Source organism: Elaeis guineensis, chromosome 9, assembly GCF_000442705.2.
Source record: "Elaeis guineensis isolate ETL-2024a chromosome 9, EG11, whole genome shotgun sequence".
NCBI lineage: Eukaryota > Viridiplantae > Streptophyta > Magnoliopsida > Arecales > Arecaceae > Elaeis > Elaeis guineensis.
The window spans coordinates 38,538,348-38,558,417 of record NC_026001.2 but is presented as its reverse complement, the minus strand read 5'-3'; positions in this window follow the sequence as shown (position 1 = coordinate 38,558,417).

Genomic DNA, 20,070 nt, shown 5'->3' with positions numbered 1-20,070 from the left:
TGTTATCATATAATTACTTGCTTCTTCTTCAGCCTGTTTGGGTCCAGGGAGGCAATGTATAGAGGACAGTTCCTCTTCTAGTGCCCCTGCATCTTGCAAAAGAAGCACTCCGTCTGGCTCTGATCGGGCTTGCACTTCTTGGTCTGACCCTGTGCAGACATCCCAGCATGCGACTGCACCTTCTTATTCTTCTTCTTCTTGTTCTTCTTCCCTTTCTTAAAGGGTCGATGACCAGAAGAAGACCCTCCCACAACATTCACAGACCCCTTATGGAGCTGGTGGTCCTTCTCAAAATTCTGCAGCAACTCCAACAAGCCGTGGTAGTTCACTGTAGGTTTTGTCATCCGAAAATGAGTAAGGAAGGGGAGGAAGGACTTGGGCAAAGAATTAAGGATCGCATCCTTACCGAGCTGCTCGTGCAAAGGAAAGCCCAGTTTACTTAGGTGCTCAATTATTTTGATCATGTATAGTACATGATCAGTGACTGAGGCCCCATCCCTCATCCGAGCATTGAAAATGGCATAACTAGTTTTGTGCCTTTCAACATTGTCAGGCGTGCCAAAGGAGTCGTTCAACATTTGAAGCATCTCCTGTGGATGGGCGTTCTCGAACCTGCGGCTGAACTCATCATTCATTGCCGCCAGCATTATGCACCAAATAGTGGTGCGGTCGTTGAGCCACTTCTGATAAGTATCTCAGACCGTCCCTCTAGCGTTCGGGGCTGGCTCCTCAAGTGCCGGATCCGTTATTACATAAAGGATCCATTCATGCTCAAGGATAAATTTTAATTTTCGATACCAGCTATCGAAATTAGGTCCCATGAGTTTGTCATTATCTAATAATGACCGAAGCGACAAGGTAGTGGCCATAGCTGCATAAAAAAAAATCAAACCTTTATTAGTACATAAATTATTAATACCAAAGACTTGGACTTTAGTCTAAAGTTTCTCCCAGTATTTTTACGAACTGGTAGCCTCAACCTTCAATTCGAGAAATTACTTTAATTTTTTAGTGGGTACTAGAATCTATACAGACTACACACAAGCCCAACTTTGGCTGGTCAACCCATGTGCATCTATGGGTAGGTTCATAACCAGTTATTTCTCTAAACAACTTCTAGTAATTAATTTTGCCTCAGAACCTAATCAGTAGGCTTTGGCCTCCACTGAAAAGATCTAGTTAGGTCCAACCATTAACATGACTTGATTTGGTAAATCTGACCAATAAATGATCAGGCCCGACTTTGGCCGGCCAACTTGACCACCATCAGAAAGACTCAACCAAATTATCATATTATGAATGATAATTTCATTAGTCAATAAGCACCAGGCCTTTGGGCCTCCAGTGATTATTAAACTAATGGACTCATTATCACTCACTTAATGGGAGGCTATGACTTAGTTATCACTATAACTTAATCATTTTAGGGATCTAATAATTTTTGAGGATTTTATTAAAGGATAGAAGAGAAGAAATTAACCAGCCAATTTCAATCCTCCCACTGGCTTCACCAAGTCAGATTAAAAAGGATTTAATTAAAGCCAGCATTAGGAGCACCTAAATCAGTCACACTGATTTATCTAATGACATGGGTGAGCCCTAATCACCAAGTGATCTAATCAAAACCTAACTTACCAGGTTGGCCAGGTAAGTGAGATCAGTGGAAGGGATTTGCCATTAACTCGTCAGAGATCGAATCAATGCGAGTAGCTCCCAGTTAAAAACCACTGATCAGACTATCGAACTTACCTTAGATACCAACCGGTTTATTAGTTTTAATTTGATCAACTTAGTAAATAGGGTTCCACCACGTAGCCATGAATTAAGTCCATCTTGGTCTAGTTAAAGACATGGACCCATTCAACTATAACTATTGGAATTGAGTCTAGAGTGTCTTTGACCTAATCTAATTCAATTTTTGATTAGATTTGACCAATTACTCTAATTTAGTCTATTTCTTTAAGCTAACCTTAGGTCTAACCCAATTATGGACCTAATCCATCTAACCCATTGACCTACAAGTTTATGAAATTATCTTAGGTCTTAATTCACAATTCTAGACCAACTAGACAATACTTAATTCTTTTAATTAAGTATTTGGGCTGATGGATCATGGTTTGGCATTTCAAAAATAATTTTCAAATTTGAAAGATTTTATTTTCTGTTCACTAAATGTGTTGACTCATTTCACAAACTGATCAGCACATTTCATAAACAGCAATCCTATTGCTAATTACATAACAGAAAATAACTCAATCAAAATAAATCATGAATATTCCTTTAGATCTAATCTAACATATTCATGATAAATTTTATAATTAAACTTTTACAATTAAATTTTTTTGCTACTTCGTCTGCATGGGACATAATCGCTCGGCACCCCTACCGTCATAGGAGAACCCCATCGAATGGGAGGAGAGGATCTTTAAACTTTACTTTTCTCCTATGACCAGATGACTATGGCAACCAACCCAATTAGACTACTTGCTACTTGGATCAAGTATATCTAAATATACCAATTTCAAATTTTAAATTTCAAATTTTAAATTTTAAATTTCAAATTTTGAATTTCAAATTTCAAACAAATTTCAAATTTCAAATTTTTCAATTTCAAATTTTGAATTTTAAATTTAAAATTTCAAACAAATTTTAAATTATGAATTTTAAATTTTTGAATTTTAAATTTTGAATTTTAAAATTTAAATTTTGAATTTTGAATTTCAAAATCTAAATTCAAATTTCAAATTTAAACTTTTAGATTACTACTTAATCTACGCATGCAAATGTATATCATATTTTAGAACCCGCTCTGATACCATTTGAAGTGAATTTCAGTACAGGGGTAAAATGATAATTTTAAAATTTTTTTAAAATTATAATTTTATAGTAAAAATTATTAATTAATCTAATTACTTAACATATATTAACCTTACACAAGGATCTAAATATGATATATATAGCATGCATTTAAATTTGAAATTTAAACTTCTACAGTAATATTTTATTATTATGTGTTCAGAACACATTACCTTCATGCAGATAGTCGATCGCTGTAGTCTGATCACCGTTGAAAAGATTTGATCATTGCAATATAGCCACACAGTATGTCTGGCCTCCGTGGATCGTCCACACGAAGCTCCCAGTCTGATCAGCTCCTCACGAATACTAGTTCATTGCAAAACCTTTTCGACGGCTGATGCTGATCGAACTCCTTCGATCGGTGTCTGTCGATTCTTCGGATGCTCTGAATCATTAGCAGAGATAATAGAGAGATTGATGAAGCTCTTCGTAAAATTTGGTGGACTCACGACACTCGTAGCTCACCTTCTCACTTTTCAAACCCTAGGTAGAAATCCTAGGGTACTCTCAAAAAAATCCTGCACCCTTTCTGTTTCTTTTCTTTTCTCTTCTTTTCTTTTCTTTTCTCATGCACAGAGCCTTTCTCACACCATCCTTTCTCTCTAAAATCAGATATCGCATGCCCCACCTTCTCTCTCATTTTAAAACAGTGCAAGACCGCATCTTTTCAGTGTTTTCACCGCATGAGAGGATAAAGCTAGGTGGTTGCTCACTTGAATTCAAATTGAATTTGAATTCAAATGCCAACCAACCAATCTTTATCCACTCTTGATGTGAGAAGAAGGGGGCATGGGTTCTTTGTGTGTGGAGAATTTACACGAGAAACTTTTTCTCGTGTAGAGTAAGTGGCGCACAAGTGGATAAGGTGGCGCATGAGATTAGTTGCCCATTCAAATTCAAACATCATTTGAATTTGAATGGCCAACCAACCATCTTTATCCACTCAAAATGGCACACACAGGTGAGGTGTGGGAAGGCTTCTATGTGGGAGAAAATTTATGAGAATTTGTTTCTCGTGAATACAAATAGGCGCAGGTGAGGTGAGGTGGCGCAGGGAGATAAGTCAAGGTGGTTTCAAATATCAAATCAACCTAATTGAACCAACTTTATTAAAATAGGTTAGGCACAATTAGACTAAATTAAATCTAACATAATTAGGCTTAATTAGGCTCAATAAAATTTTAATCAAATCAAGAATTGACTAAGTCCAACCCTTGATCAGATCAGGGACCAAACCACCTTAGCGATTAGGTCAACTCTTAACCAAATCGGGTCAAACCCAACTGAATCCAATTCAATTGGACTTGATCCAAAAATAATTACTCAATCAAATTGAGTTAATTAGTGATTAAATTACTAATTAAATCTCTCATAAATACTGAGTCCAAATTCGATGGGCAATCGGGCATCAAAGTCCATCGATATGAAACCTTGATCGAAGAGTCCCAAACCAGTGGGACTCTTGACCCCGGTACCCAAAATATGTGAAACTCATGATCAGAGAATCTTGATTCTGGATCACAGAGTCCCAGACACGTAGGACTCAGAGTTCCTAAGTATTAGGACTCTTAGTCGAAGAGTCCCAGTCCAGTGGGACTCTTCACCAACCATTAGATCATATAGGAACCTCTATTATGTGTGACCCCACAGGTTCGAACCTAAGCCGGTAGCATAGAAACCAATTTCTGTACTAATCAAAGTGACCATCTAGCAATGGTATCCGACATTCGGATAAGTCGAATAGTCGCAATCGCAATATTCAGAACCTACGCGAATATGGTTACTATATAATTCATCCCTTTTGACCCTATGTATTGGATGACTCAGGGTTAAACTGTCAATCCGAATCAGATCATTCGAATCATGCTCAACTCAAACAGTCCTATGACTCCTCACTAGGACTACCTTGGCCAAGGTTTTGCTAAATTGAAACACGACTGTACACAGCTCCTAAACTGGAGTGGTCAATCTCATCTTGACACACGCACCGACAAGTCAAGTACTTGACTACACCCAGCAGCCTTCCGTCACTAAATTAGAAATTCAGGTAGTCCAGTGCCTAAGTGCAGTGAGTTGCTTGCAAGTCACTGTGGCAGTCTCAGGTCGGAGGGACAGTTATACCCATATCCCATCAAAGCAAATCTTGACAGTAGAAAAAGCTCCAGAGTCGGTCACATTCAGTATAGATGTACCCTTACATCTCACCTGTATGCCATACCAGTGTCTCCATACTCCTTGGTTAAGAGGACAACCAACCCATATGGCACACAACGACCTATGCTTGATAAACGTTGTTATCCTTGGTAACAATGTATCATTTGATCGTGAATAGGTTTAAGGACTAAATGACAAATCCTCCTTTATCGAGTCTAAATAGTCCTAAGGACTTCACCACAACACAGGAGTTCATTAGAAGATGAAATAATTTATGATAAAAAATACTAAAATAACTTTTATTAATTTATAATTCATATACTAATACAAGAAAGAGCACAACCGTCAACAGACTGACGATTGACTTTGGGATACTATTTTCAATAGTGATCTCCATCGTCAATATCATCGAAATTTTTTTCGATGGATTCAAACTCTTTCCAATTCAATCAATTTAGAATTATTGATCATCGAGATAATTTTAATTAGTCTCATGATCTATCAGTAACACCTAGCAGTATATAGTGGCAATCTATCAGAATTGAATGGTTGAATCTCTAGGTGCGATTGTCGTATGATTTGGTTCTTCTATCATGAGTCTCAATAAGACATAGATTAAGGATAGCTTGTTAAACTTGATTCTTATCATATGCTAGAATCAATCAACTCGAGTCCATTATGAAATCTTATGGAAATACCTTTCCATCATTCACACTACCATGGCCATGGATTTTAGGACTCAATGTCATGATCTGCATAGGACTACTCCTCAATTATTAACATTGATAGATCCTATCTGGTGCACACCCTATTCCTACAATGAACATACTGTAGCCAACATACACCTCTATAGGATCGCACAGGGGTTTCATGCATGCATTTCAAAATTTTTAATGGAAGAACATTAGATTAAACTATTTAATCTATAAATACATGCATAATATCTGATCTTTAAACTCATATAAATAGATTTATAACATAAATTTATATGCATAAAAATTTGAATCTAATATTACAAGCATTTGAACAAGAACAACAATTAGTGATAGATCTAATCTACCACTTCTAAGATTCCAAACTCAATACCTGAGCATGGATAGTCGATCTTCATAATTGAGAATGTAGATCTAGAAGTCCTCTCTGATCTCTTATAGCCGCACAAGCATCCGACCTCTACGGATAGTCCACACGAAGTCCTCGAACCAATCAATTCTCTGCATGAGTGCTAGCTTATGCAGTCGACTTCTGATGGTAAATTTGATTTGATCTCTTCCTTCAATCATCTCAGACCTTTTTAATGTCAAAGATGGATTAGAGAGGATACTGGATGGTGGAGAAAAATCTGATGAAGACTCTCTTCCCTATGGTTTTTCTCTCACCCAAAATCCTAGAATAGTTCTAGGTCGCTCACCGAGAGGAGATTGGTCTCCTCTTTTGTTTATGCCAAGGAAGAAGGAAACCTACCCAAATCTCATGCTATAAAGAAGTATTTTTGATCCTCTTTCTCTCTGGTATCTCACAGTGAAAAGCTCTCTTAATTTGGTGTACAAAATTATGGCTTTTTTATGGTTGTCATACAAACCAGATAAGACAGGATAAGGGCGGAAGTTTATTGTAATTCAAACTATTTTGAATTTTAATTTAACTCTAATATTTTCTCACCCTTATCTAACTTAAATAGCAACTTACCAAAGAAAATTGAGTATGAAAATCAATTAGAAAGACTTCTTTTTCTGGTACATAATGGGCGCCTTCAGAAACTACCGACGTGTGGAAGGATATGGATAAGATTTTAAGTTGAAATTCAAATCAATTTGAATTCAAATCAAAACTAACCAATTTTTATTCTTAGTGGATGACAAAAAAAGAGTTATTTTTTAGTTTTCTCATACATAAACTAATTTTATGTGGTGAGAAAAGGTGTGAGACAATTTGGATGGCGCAAGGGAGAGAGTCCCACTCATTTGGGACTCTAGGGTTTAACCAATTGGATTTCTTTCAAACCCAATCCAATTAGATCTAAATAAAATATGATGAACCTAATCTAATTAGGCTCCTATAATCTCAATTATTATCAAATTAATAAATTAATTGAGCTATAGATTCGATCAAATCAAGATCATTTCTTTCTTACCGATTAGGTCATCTTATAACCTAATCAGACTTGATCTGATTGAATCAAATTCAATCAGACTTGATCCAGACTTTAATTCTCAATCAAATTGAGCTAATTAGTAATCTAATTATTAATTAATCCTCCATTAATGATAGAGTCCAAGTCTAGTGGGACTCTTCTCTAGAGTCTCTGTCTAGTGAGACTCTTCAACAGAGTCTCCATCCGCACAATTCTTCAGATTAGCTATGTGATTGGAGAGAAACTTCTAATATGTGTAACCTCATAGGTTCAAACTTAAGTCGATAGTATAAAAATTAATTTTTGTACCAATCAAAGTAACCATCTAGCAATGGTATCTAATGTCCGGATAGGCCGAATGTATGCAAAGCAACACTCAAGAACCTATTTGGATATAGTTATCGTATAATTCATTCCTTTGATCTTTGATGTTAAGATGATTTAGAGTTTAAACTATCAACTCTTAATAGTATATCCATTATGTGTCTCAACCTGATAAATCTTGTGACTCCTCACAACGATTGCCCTGATCAAGGTCTTACTAAATTGAAACATAAAGTATTCTCTCCAATCTCTTGAAGTGGTCAATTCCATCTTGATTGATCCACCGACTTCATAAGTACTTGACTATATCTAGAAACCTTCCAATTTTGAATTAAAAATTTAGATAGTCCAGTACTAAAGCATAGTGAATTACTTATAAGTCACCATGGTGATCTCTGATCGGAGGGACACTTATACCCATATCCCTTCGGAGTGACTCTTAACAGCAGAGTACTCCAAAGTTGGTCACGTTCAGTAAAAGTACTCTTACATCTCACTTGCATGCCATACCAACGTCTCCACACTTTTTGGTTAGGAGGACAACCAACCTATATGGTACATAATGACCTACACTTAATATGTCTATTGTCCTAGTAATAGTATATCATTTGATCATAAAGTCATTTAAGGATTAAATGATAAATCCTTCTTTATCGATTTAAAATAATTTTAAAATTTTCATCATAACACAGAAGTTTGATATAGAAGATGTACAAGCTTGTGATGAAAAATACTAAATAAATATTTTATTAATTAATTTATATATAATTACATCAAATAGCACAACCATCAACAGGTTGATGATTGATTTTGAAACATATTTTTTAATAATCTCAAGACTCCATATGGCTAGGAGATCGAGTTATGGTGCAGTCAAACTATAGCAACCTCACTGTGAACAGCCTAGGCACCGTAGGTCTAAAAACTAGATACACTACTATAGCATCGAGTTAGTCACTAATGAGAAGATAGCATCTCAATGACTACTCGTGATTGGTCACGCTCAGTATCTTTATTCCTAATAATCACTTGCACTCTCGTTCGATGTCTCTACACTATAGATTCAAGATCCATCTATCCTAAAAAAATGATCGTGTACCAATTTCTCTAGATCAAGTACCATTTTTATGATGATCCTACAATCGATAATAGTTTATGAATTAATTATTAACGACACATATCTCAAAATTTTAACTCTTGAGAATATGTGTCATTATACCCATTAACTCAATGGATAATTCATGGACGCTTAATAAATACAGATATGAATGAAAATAAATTTAATTTTATTAATTTATAAGTCAATATTACAAAATATGCCTTAAGATAGTTTTACAAGTGTCGGTCAATCTAGTTGGTTATTAATTTATGCTGGGGTAGCACTTTGATATTGAGTAAAATTTGGTAATCTTCCTCATCCTTGGGGTTGATGCAAGGGTTCTTATTCAGTACTAACCAGGTCTCACACTAGATGTAGCTGAAGTCCCAAGGGTGGTTAGTAGAAGCAAAAAAGAATCCCATTTTCCACCCACGCATTGAAAAGGGCAATCCCTTGATGAACTAGTAGCTACTTTGAGGAGCGAAGTACCACCACCCATTTTTCAGGAATGCCTCTTTAGCATAAATAGGATGCAAAAAAGAGAACATCCTGGGCCAATCCCAAGAAGGTCACACATTATTTTAAAAGACAAATAATACAAAAGGAATTGGGGGCAAGGTGAGCAAGGACAATCTAGTAGAAGTCGAGAAGGTTACAGATGGAGGGATGCAAAGGAAAACGAAAGCTAGCCTAAAGAGACTCATAAATATTGAGGAATCCTTTGGTAGCTTGGGTCATTTGGTCATCTCGATTAGGAACCACCAAGTAGTATTGACTTGCAATGAAGAACTGAGTCTGAAACCTTTCTATCTTGGACTCAATAATGGTGGACATCTTATTCCTCTGCCCAGGGAACCTCTCAAACTCATAGTCTAAGCTCTTTGAGCACTAGGAGTCCTAAGGCATGGGCTGAGATGAGGAACCTGCTTTAGTAAAGGCCTGAGGTCTATCCTCGAGGGTGGCTCGAAGCCCGAATGGCTGAGAATTCCAACCGCCCAACCGATTTCTACCCTTGGCCTTGCTAATGTGACCCGACATTATAGAGGTGAAAAGGAGAAAAGAAGAAAAAAAGAAAGGAGGAATGAAAGATAGCAAAGAGGCAAAGAACAATGGAGAGAAAAAAATATCGATGACCGAAATTGAGGAGAAAATGATATCTGTGTCGAAGAAGATGACCACAATGAAGAATGATGGTGGTGGTGACAGTGGATTATGGTGGCACTCAAGTAGAAGAGAATCTGTAGAGAAGTCTGGAGAGAGAAAACAATGGGGAGAGGATGCCCTATTTATATTATGCACCAATGGTCGAGATCAGTAGATCGATCATTGTGCTTGTTTTAGATGACGACATGTGGCTTGCTTCTACAACATCAGATCAAACAACTCTTCGATACACTGATCTCCTAATTGTTCCACGTAACCCTATCCACATAGTGATAACTCAGGACAATCAACTTTTGCCGTGTGGCAGCAGGAGACCAACTAAAGCACAATCTCCCAGATCACCATTTCTAGTCTAAGTGGCATGCCACCTTGATTATCATGCATCATCATTGCAGTGCGATCTTTGAAGTGGCGCATTAAATACTTGCAAGTCCATTACATACTAGCTATGTTCAAAGCGACAAATTAAATGCTGGTGAGAACCTTCCATTCTCCAAAGTGACATCATCAGAGCCATCACTTTAGTTCATTACTGATGATCGAGATCGAAGTAAAGAAAAAATTAACTACTCTTACCACTCGAAGTGAAGATGCCTCTTCAGGCTCGAGAGTGGGGAGCAAGTGTTATGGGCATAAATAAATTTTTTGACTTCCAATGTTTATTGATCTGACTCCTCAGATTATGTGGAAAATACTTTTTCTTGTCCTCAGGTGGTTGTTGAGCTATATTCTTGGACATATATTGATGACTTATAACTAAACGTAATAGAACCTTTCGGACCATTTCCTTTATTCACATGGATGTTGGGTGGTAAATTCGGTGTCATGGGCATAATAATTCCCTACTATAGCCCATCATAGGTGTTGGTGCAAAAATCCGCTTACACTGGAGAAGCTGGAGTCGAGGGAGTCGCGGTCGCCATCGGGACCTGCAAAGGAAGTCTAAACCGGAGGTGGGGTTGCTCCAGCAAGACCCTTCGACGCTCAAGTCAGTTCTCTGCCTCAACAAGAATGGAGTGCTCGAACAAAAAATTTTAGCAGAGTTTCTAGGTAAAGAACGAGAGCTTATGGAATAACGTAGTTGGGTTCCCATTTATAGACGGAGGGGGCAACAAATTGATAGTGACGCTGTAACCATCTGGTCGTGGGCCGCCCAGAGTCAGGAGGAATTTATTATGGAGCGTAGTGGAGCGGGATCGTGGCTATCACCGTGGCTCGCCATGTGGAATCAGTTACGGGGAGTGGAGCGGCGTCCGCTGTCGTGACTCGTCAGGGAGTGGTTGAATCGCACAGAATCCGTCGCAGGGAGTGGAGCAGAATCGTGGCCGTTAATACGGCCTGTCAGGGAGTAATGGAGCTACGTAGGGTCCGCCGCAGGGAGTGGAGCAGTGTTGTCCGTTACTGTGGCCTGCAGGGGGTCCAGACTTGTCGGCCGAAGTTGGTTGGAGTCGGTAGTGAGGTTCGGTACCCGCAAGAGTTTGGGCGAGGTCTTCCCGCAGTCGGAATAGAAGATGGAGTCTGACTCTCGTAGAAGTTCAGATGCAGTCTACTTGCAGTTGGGTCGTAGGCGGAGTCCGGCTCCCGTAGGAGTCCGGGCGGAGTCTTCCTATAATTGAAATCAAAGGCGAAGTTTGGCTCCCGTAGGAGTCCGGACAAGGCTTACCAGCAGTTGAAGTTGGTGACGGAACCCGGCTCCCGTAGGAGTCCGGGCGGAGTCTTCCTTGCAGTAGAAGTGGTGGACAGAGCCCGGCTCCTGTAAGAGTCCGGGCGGAGCCTTCCTTGCAGTAGAAGTGGTGGACGGAGCCGGGCTCCCGTAGGAGTCCGGGCGGAGTCTTCCTTGCAGTAGAAGATGTGGACGGAGCCCGGCTCCCATAGGAGTCCGGGCGGAGCCTTCCTGCAATTGAAATCAAAGGCGAAGTTCGACTCCGTAGGAGTCGGACAAGGCTTACCAGCAGTTGAAGTTGGTGACGGAGCCCGGCTCCCGTAGGAGTCCGGGCGGAGTCTTCCTTGAAGTAGAAGTTGTGGACAGAGCCCGCTCCCGTAGGAGTCCGGGTGGAGCCTTCCTTGCAGTAGAAGTTGTGGATGGACCCGGCTCCCGTAGGAGTCCGGGTGGAGTCTTCCTTGTGGTAGAAGTTGTGGAGGAGCCCGGCTCCCGTAGGAGTCCAGGCGGAGCCTTCCTGCAATGGAAATCAAAGGCGAAGTTCGGCTCCCGTAGGAGTCCGGACAAGGCTTACCAGCAGTTGAAGTTGGTGACGGAGCCCGGCTCCCGTAGGAGTCCGGGCGGAGTCTTCCTTGCAGTAGAAGTTGTGGACGGAGCCGGCTCCCGTAGGAGTCCGGCGGAGCCTTCCTGCAATTGAAATCAAAGACGAAGTTCGGCTCCCATAGGAGTCCGGACAAGGCTTACCAGCAGTTGAAGTTGGTGACGGAGCCCGGCTCCCGTAGGAGTTCGGGCGAGTCTTCCTTGCAGTAGAAGTTGTGGACGGAGCCCGGCTCCGTAGGAGTCCAGGCGGAGCCTTCCTGCAATTGAAATCAAAGGCGAAGTTTGGCTCCCGTAGGAGTCGGACAAGGCTTACCAGCAGTTGAAGTTGGTGACGGAGCCCGACTCCCGTAGGAGTCCGGCAGAGTCTTCCTTGCAGTAGAAGTTGTGGATGGAGCCCGGCTCCTGTAGGAGTCCGGGCGGAGCCTTCCTGCAATTGAAATCAAAGGCGAAGTTCGGCTCCCGTAGGAGTCCGACAAGGCTTACCAGCAGTTGAAGTTGGTGACGGAGCCCGGCTCCCATAGAGTCCGGCGGAGCGACGGGAGTTCACCAACAGTAGTCGAAAGTCGGAAGAGACTTGCGAGGGTCGATCCCACCAAGAACTTCGACCGAGGGTATTTTATACCCAACACCAGTCCCCCTACTTTCGAGTTTGAATTTTGAATGAAGAAGTACAGAGAGGTTGTCGCAGTCGAAGTTCTCCCCCTGATGTCCGTGCCAGCCATCCTTGGATATGTCGGCATTTAATGCGCGCATGCCGGAGCCCTTTTTCCGATTAGGGCGATCCGAAGAGTTTTTTTGAAACTCCCCGGGACGTGATCCCAAGCATCACGCCATGAAAGTTTGCGAACAGTCAACCCTCGGTAGCGGCGAGTGGGACACGCGGGATACGTGGTGAGCACCGGTTGGTCTAGGGACACTCGCCACCATAACTGTGCCAAGATCCGCTGCCTATTTAAACCCCCCACCCTTCCTCTGGGGGCTTTACTTCACCTGAAGGACGACACCTTTCTTTCATCTGAGAGCTTAGCCACTCAACCACTCCATCGGTGCCCCTGCCAACTCCGAGCGTCCTCCACGCCGGTCTTTGCCATCTCTCTGCCGTCTCCAGCCCCCCGATTCCTCTCTAAGGGGTTCCCCCACCAGGGCCTCCACCCGGAGGCCATCCTCAAGAGGATGCCACGGGCTTGGAGGAGGGCAAGGAGGAGAACAGCAGTCTGCGAGTTCTCCGGTCATCGAGCGGCCGTTGAAGGTTTCCGTCGCTTCAAAGGGGGCTCGAGGGAGAATTCCTTCAACAACAGGGGTTTAACAACGGGGACAGCCGGTGAAGGCATTCTGCCTGAGAATTTAGAGTAGCAAGATGGGGTGACACGGTCAAGAGGGCAGAGCTGTCGTCACAAGCTGTGGTGGGATCCTTGATGTCGTCGGGGCCAGGGACCAGAAGCGGTCGGCGCGACGGTGGGGCAGTAAAACTTGTTGCGGGGATGGTGGAAGTAGCGCATGCCGACCTTGCGGAACACTTAGGATGGTGGTTGTCATGGAGCATTCGTGATGGCGCATATCTCTGGCGCCATTGCTGCCTCCGGGGTAACTCCGGTTCTTCTTGAAACAGGTCTTCGTCGCCGCTGCCGCTGCCCTTACTGCCCCCTAGAATCTATCCCATCCTTTTCCCCCTAGGGTTGGGATTTCGGAGGTGGAGCAGAACAAGGCAGGGGCGAGAGCCGATAGGCTTGTCACACGCACTGGAAAAATGGTTGGAAAGGACAGAAACGGGAAGAGAAGTTTGCAGCTTGAAGTGGCCTCCGGTGTATCCCTTCCAAGCCGTGTGCTCGAGCCTTGTAATAATATATTCTTTTCCGACCTCTGGGTCTTGTAACGTACATCTTGTTAGTCAAAAAATGAGGAGGTGATTTTGTTACCTTGTCCGTCCATACTTTGCATCGAATCATTGTCTGCCGAACTTTTTCCTTTGCCATTGTTATTGTTGTATTCCCTTCCCCTCCTCTCTTTTTTTTTTTTTTTGACGTCGTCCTTAGGTTACCGGTGGTTGCCATGTCGGCTCGCCTTTTAGTTATCCCCTTCCTTCAACCTCGATGGTTCTATAATGCATACGAGAAGGTAATTTTCTACTACCTTTTTTCTCATGTGTTGAATTATCGTTTGCCGAGCTTCTTTCGGCCCTTGTGTCATTCGGAGGTACCCGATTGCCATTGTATCAACCCATCTTTTTCGTCCATGGCCGCAGAGTCGTCAGGGGCCATTCGGGTTTGGTGCCCCCATCAGGGCTCGAGCTCGGAGGTCTGAGCTTCTGTCACCCTGAGGAAGTTGTCTTACCTTGAGTTTGTGTTGAAAGCTTCCTTGAAAGCTGGGGTTCTTGATGAGAGTCCCAGTCCTTGCCGAGACAGAGTTCTCTGCATCTTGGACGCTGTTGTTTTTCATTCGTCGTTGATGTGACCCATCGCCTTCCTTTTTTCTTTTTCGCTTGGAATTTTTCCTCCGCTCTTGGGGAGGCTACTGGAGTTCGGCTCCCGTAGGTGAAGTCGGGGCGTAGTTCGGCTCCCGTAGGAGTCCGGGCGGAGTCTTCCTGCAATTAAAGTCAGGTGTGAAGTCCGGCTCCGTAGGAGTCCGGATGGAGCTTACCAGCAGTTGAAGTTGGTGACGGAGCCCGCTCCGTAGGAGTCCGGGCGGAGTCTTCCTTGCAGTAGAAGTTGTGGACGGAGCCCGACTCCCGTGGGAGTCCGGCGGAGTTTTATTGCGAGGGGGCCGCTGGGGAAGGTCCCCCCTTTTTCTCTTCTGGTCTTTGAACGACCGGACTTTTAATTGACGCGGGATGAGGTTCTTCTCCCATTCCTGTCGTAAAAGGTTTCAGCTCTGGTTAGGACGAGGTCCTCCTCTTGTCTCTAGCGCGGCGTGGGCGTACATATGGGCGTTGCTGGGCCCTTCCCCCCATCCGGTCTAAAGGGAACCAGGCCTTCGACTTTGCTCAAGTTAGGCGAGGTTCTCCTCCTGTCCCTAACAGGGCTGTGGGGTGCGTATGGGCGTTGTAGGGCTCTCCCTCCATCCGATCTAAAGGGAATGGGCCTTCGACTTTGCTCGAGTTAGGCGAGGTTCTCCTCCTGTCCCTAACAGGGCTGTGGGGTGCGTATGGGCGTTGTAGGGCCTCTCCCCCATCCGGTCTAAAGGAAACCAGGCCTTCGACTTTGCTCAAGTTAGGGTGAGGTTCTCCTCCTATCCCTAACAGGGCTGTGGGGGGCGTATGGGCGTTGTAGGGCCTCTCCTCCCATTTGTCTAAAGGGAACCGGACCTTCGACTTTGCTCGAGTTAGGGCGAGTTCTCCTCCTGTCCCTAACAGGGCTGTGGGGGTGCGTATGGGCGTTGTAGGGCCTCTCCCCCCATCCGGTTAAAGGAATCGGGCCTTCGATTTTGTCGAGACGAGGTTTCCCTCTCGCTTCCGAGATAATTTGTTTGGATTTCCTGTGGATGTAGGATAGTGCCAAAGACATGTAGATATACAACTTGTAGTTAAAATGAAGTTATTGGTAGTACATTCGTAAGTTCTCTGAGCTCCATGGTCGCGGGAGGTCGGCTCCTCCGAGCTCCTTAAGATAATAAGTTCTGGGCTGAACTACTTCTTTGACCTCATACGGGCCTTCCCAGTTAGGGGCGAGCTTCCCTCGATCCTGAGGCTGCGAGACAGCGGCTCGTCGAAGCACTAGATCTCCTGCTCTAAAGACTTTGTTCTTGACCCGGCATTGTAGTATCGAGCGACTTTCTGTCTGTAGGCTGCCATTCGAACCTGAGCTATCTCCCGCTTTCTTCCAGCAGGTCGAGGTTGGCTTTAAGACTTCACAATTTTGATGTTCTTCGAATGCTACGACTCGCACCGACGGGAGTTTAAGCTCAATTGGGATGACGGCCTCCGTACCGAAGGCCAAAGCAAAGGGGGTTTCCCCCGTGGGCAGCCTCTGGGTAGTTCGATACGCCCACAGCACATGATAAAGTTCATCCGCCCAAGTCCCCTTCGCCTTTTCGAGCCTTGTCTTAATCCCCTGCAAAAGGGTTCTGTTAGTCACCTCAGCTTCGCCGTTCGCCTAAGGATGGGCTATCGATGTGAAGTTGTGGGAGATGTTTAGATCTTCACAGAATTCGGTAAATTTTGCTCCCACGAATTACCGTCCATTATCAGTGATTAGGGTCCTAGGCAGATCGAACCTACACACGATCGACTTTCAGATGAAATCTTGCACTTTTGCTTCTGTGATTTTTGCTAGTGGTTCGGCTTCAACCCATTTGGTGAAGTAGTCGATCGCTACAAGGAGGAACTTCCTCTGCCCAGACGTCATAGGAAAGGGGCCAAGGATGTCCATCCCCCACTGCGCAAAAGGCCATGGGGCACTCAAGGCGTGTGAGCTCGACGGCGGGCTGTCTCTGGACGTTAGCATATCTCTGCATCGATCGCACTTTCTGACATATTCGATCGAATCATGATGCATTATCGGCCAGTAATACCCTTGGCGGAGCAACTTGTGGGATAAAGATCTAGCCTCCAAATGGTTTTCGCAGATTCCTTCATGCTTCTCACAAGGCGTAGTCAGCCTCCGAAGGCCGGAGGCATTTTAAGAGGGGCAAGGAGTATGATCTCTTGTACAATTTGCCCTCATAAAGGATGTATCGGGAGGCTTGGTTTCAGAGCTTTCGAGCTTCTTTCGCATCCTGGGGGAGAACTCCATCTCTGAGATAGATTATCAGGGGGTCGACCCAGCTGGGCTCATGGTCAATTTTCATCACGGGCTGCGACTCTTCTGTACTCGGATGCTTTAGAACTTCAAAGAGAATGCCCTTGGGCAGTTCGGCCGGAGCTAGTGTTGCCAGCTTGGAGAGAAGGTCAGCCCTGGTATTTTTCAACCTTGGGATCTGTTTGATGCTGAAGCTACTGAAGGCGGGACGAGCTCCTTTACCCTTTCAAGGTATTTGGCCATACTGTCCTCCCGTGCTTCGTAACTTTCACTGACTTGTCCCACTACTAGTTGAGAGTCGCTGTGGACCCAGAGCTGGTCTATTCCTAGCTCTTTTGCGACCCTTAGTCCTGCAATCAGAGCTTCATATTCCACTCCATTGTTTGTTGCAGGAAACTCAAAACGCAGAGCATACTCCACGATGATTCTCTCCTCACTGACCAAGATTAGGCCTGCACCCGTGCCTGACATGTTGGATGACCCATCCACATAGAGGGCCCAAAAGCGATCAGAGGGATCCGCTTCTTCTTTGGGGGAGTTCGGTCGGGACTTCAGGTCGTCAATTTTGCTTTGTTCAGGTTCAGCCTCCTCTGGGATAGTACACTCCACTATGAAATCTGCCAGTATTTGGGCCTTCACTGCTGGCCTGGGTTGATAGTTGATGTTGAATTTCGTGAGCTCGATCGCCCACTTTGCCGTCCTCCCAGAGGCATCCGCCCGGTGCAAGATCGCTTTGATCAGTTGATCAGTGAGCAGCATCATGGTGTGCCCTTGAAAGTAGGGCCGGAGCCTCCGGGCTGCAATCAACAAGGTGTAAGTCAGTTTTTCTAATTTGGTGTACCTGGTCTCGACGTCCCTCAAAGTATGGCTGACGCAGTAGATTGATCGTTGGACTTTCGCTTCTTCTTTGACAAGGACGGTCGCGAGAGCCATGGGAGAGACCGCCAGGTATAAAAATAGTTCATCCCCAGGCTCCGACTTTGCCAATAGCGGGGGTGAGCAGAGGTAGCTCCTTAGTTCCTCGAACGCCTGTTGGCACTCAGAGGTCCAACAGAAGTTCTTGGGCTGCTTGAGGGTTTGAAAGAAGGGTAAGCACTGTTCGACCGACCTTGCGACGAAGCGATTCAGAGCCGCTATCCTCCCCGTGAGGCGCTGAACCTCTTTTATTGACTTTGGGGCGGCCATTTCTTGGATGGCGCAAATTTTTTCTGGATTGGCCTCGATCCCGTACCCCGACACCATGAAGCCCAAAAACTTTTCCGAGGTTCTCCGAAAGCACATTTAGTTGGTTCAGCTTCATTCTATATTTTCGGAGAGCATCGAAGGTCTCCTCGAGGTCGGTGATGTGATCTCTGGAAGATTTGCTTTTTACGAGCATATCGTCCATGTAGACCTCCATGTTATGATCGATCTACTCCTTGAAGATTTTGTTCACCAACCGTTGATAGGTTGCGCCCACATTTTTGAGGCCGAAAGGCATGACCATGTAACAGTAAAGGCTACGATTAGTGATGAAAGCGATCTTTTCTTTATCTTTCGGGGCCATTCTAATTTGATTATAGCCGGAGAACGCATCCATGAAGGTGAGGAGCTCATGGCCCGAGATCGCGTCCACCAGTTGATCGATTCTGGGAAGGGGGTAGCTGTCCTTGGACAGGCCTTATTCAGCGTTTTGAAGTCTATGCACATCCTCCACTTACCGTTTGCTTTTTTGACTAGGACAACGTTGAAAATTCAATCAGGACAATTGACTTCCTTAATGAACTCGACTTTAAGGAGCTTGTCCACTTCCTCGGCTATCACCTTCTGCCTCTCCGGTGTATGACCTCGGATTTTTTCTTTCGTCAGTCGATGCTTTGGATCGACGGTCAGGCGATGCTCCATGACTTCCGTGTCCAATCCCTGGCATGTCTACTGGAATCTAAGTGAAAACATCCGCATTCCTTCATAGAAAATCAATGAGACGCATCTGCACCTCCTCCTCCAAGTTGGAGCCAATCATGCTACATGCTCCGTGTTTCCGTCATTCAAAGGGATTGGTACCAGATCTTCAATCGGGGTGCCCCTCTCTTCGGTGAGGTCATCGCGAGCATCCAATCCATCAACGGGACAGGGGTCAGATTGGTCGCTTCTTTGCAAGGCTATGCTGCAGCAGTGCCTGGCCAGGACTTGGTTTCCCCGAACCTCTCCAATCCCCTGGTCGGTGGAGAATTTCAACTTCAAATGGTAGGTTGACACGACGGCTCGGAGAGTATTGAGGTCAGGTCGGCCGAGGATTGCATTGTAGGCTGACGGCGCCTTCACCACCAAGAAATTCACCAGAGCCATGGATTGCCTTGGATATCGACCTGCGACCACAGTCAAAGTTATCATTCCTTCCGTCGGAACAGCATCGCCGGTAAACCCTACCAGAGGGAGCTAATCGGTCTCAAATGGCCGTCAAAGATGGATATTCTTGAAAAGGCATCGTAGAAACAAGATGTCGGTCGAGCTTCCATTGTCGATGAGAATACGACGGACGTCGTAATTTGCTATATTCATGAAAACTACAACTGCATCGTTATGAGAGAATTGGACTCCCTGGGCGTCTTCTTCAGTGAAGGTTATGGGCTCTTCAGTCTTTTGCCGCTTGGAGGGTGCGGCCAGTACGCTGGTTGCTTCCTGCCGAGATCCTCCCGAGACGGTGTTGGCGAAATCCGTCAGAGGCCGATTGTCCGACCACTCCATGCTGGCGACCATTGCCGAAAGATGCAGGGCTCGGGAAACCAGAGGCAGGATCGGGCCCGAGATATGGCTGCGGAGACCGTGGGTAGCTGTGCGGAGGCTTCGCGAGAAGACATCGGGCGAGGACCCAATAGGGGAAAGGAGGAGCGGGTGTCGGAGAAGATGATCGGAGGCGGTCCCGTTGAGTGCTCCTTTAAGAACAAGGATACTGCAAAGACACAGTGCCCCTTCCTCTAGCACCAATCCTGTTGGTGCAAAAATCCGCTTGCGCCGGAGAAGCTGGAGTCGAGGGAGTCGCGGTCGCCGTCGGGACCTGCAAAAGAAGTCTAAACCGGAGGTGGGGTTGCTCCGGCAAGACCCTCCGATGCTCAAGTCAGTTCTCTGCCTCAACAAGAATGGAGTGCTCGAACGAAAATTTTAGCAGAGTTTCTAGGTAAAAATGAGAGCTTATAGAATAACGTATCTGGGGTTCCCTTTTATAGACGGAGGGGGCAACAAATTGATAGTGACGCCTGTAACCGTCTGGTCGTGGGCCGCCCAGAGTCAGGAGGAATTTATTGCGGAGGGTAGTGGAGCGGGATCGTGGCTATCGCGTGGCTCGCCACGTGGAATCAGTTAC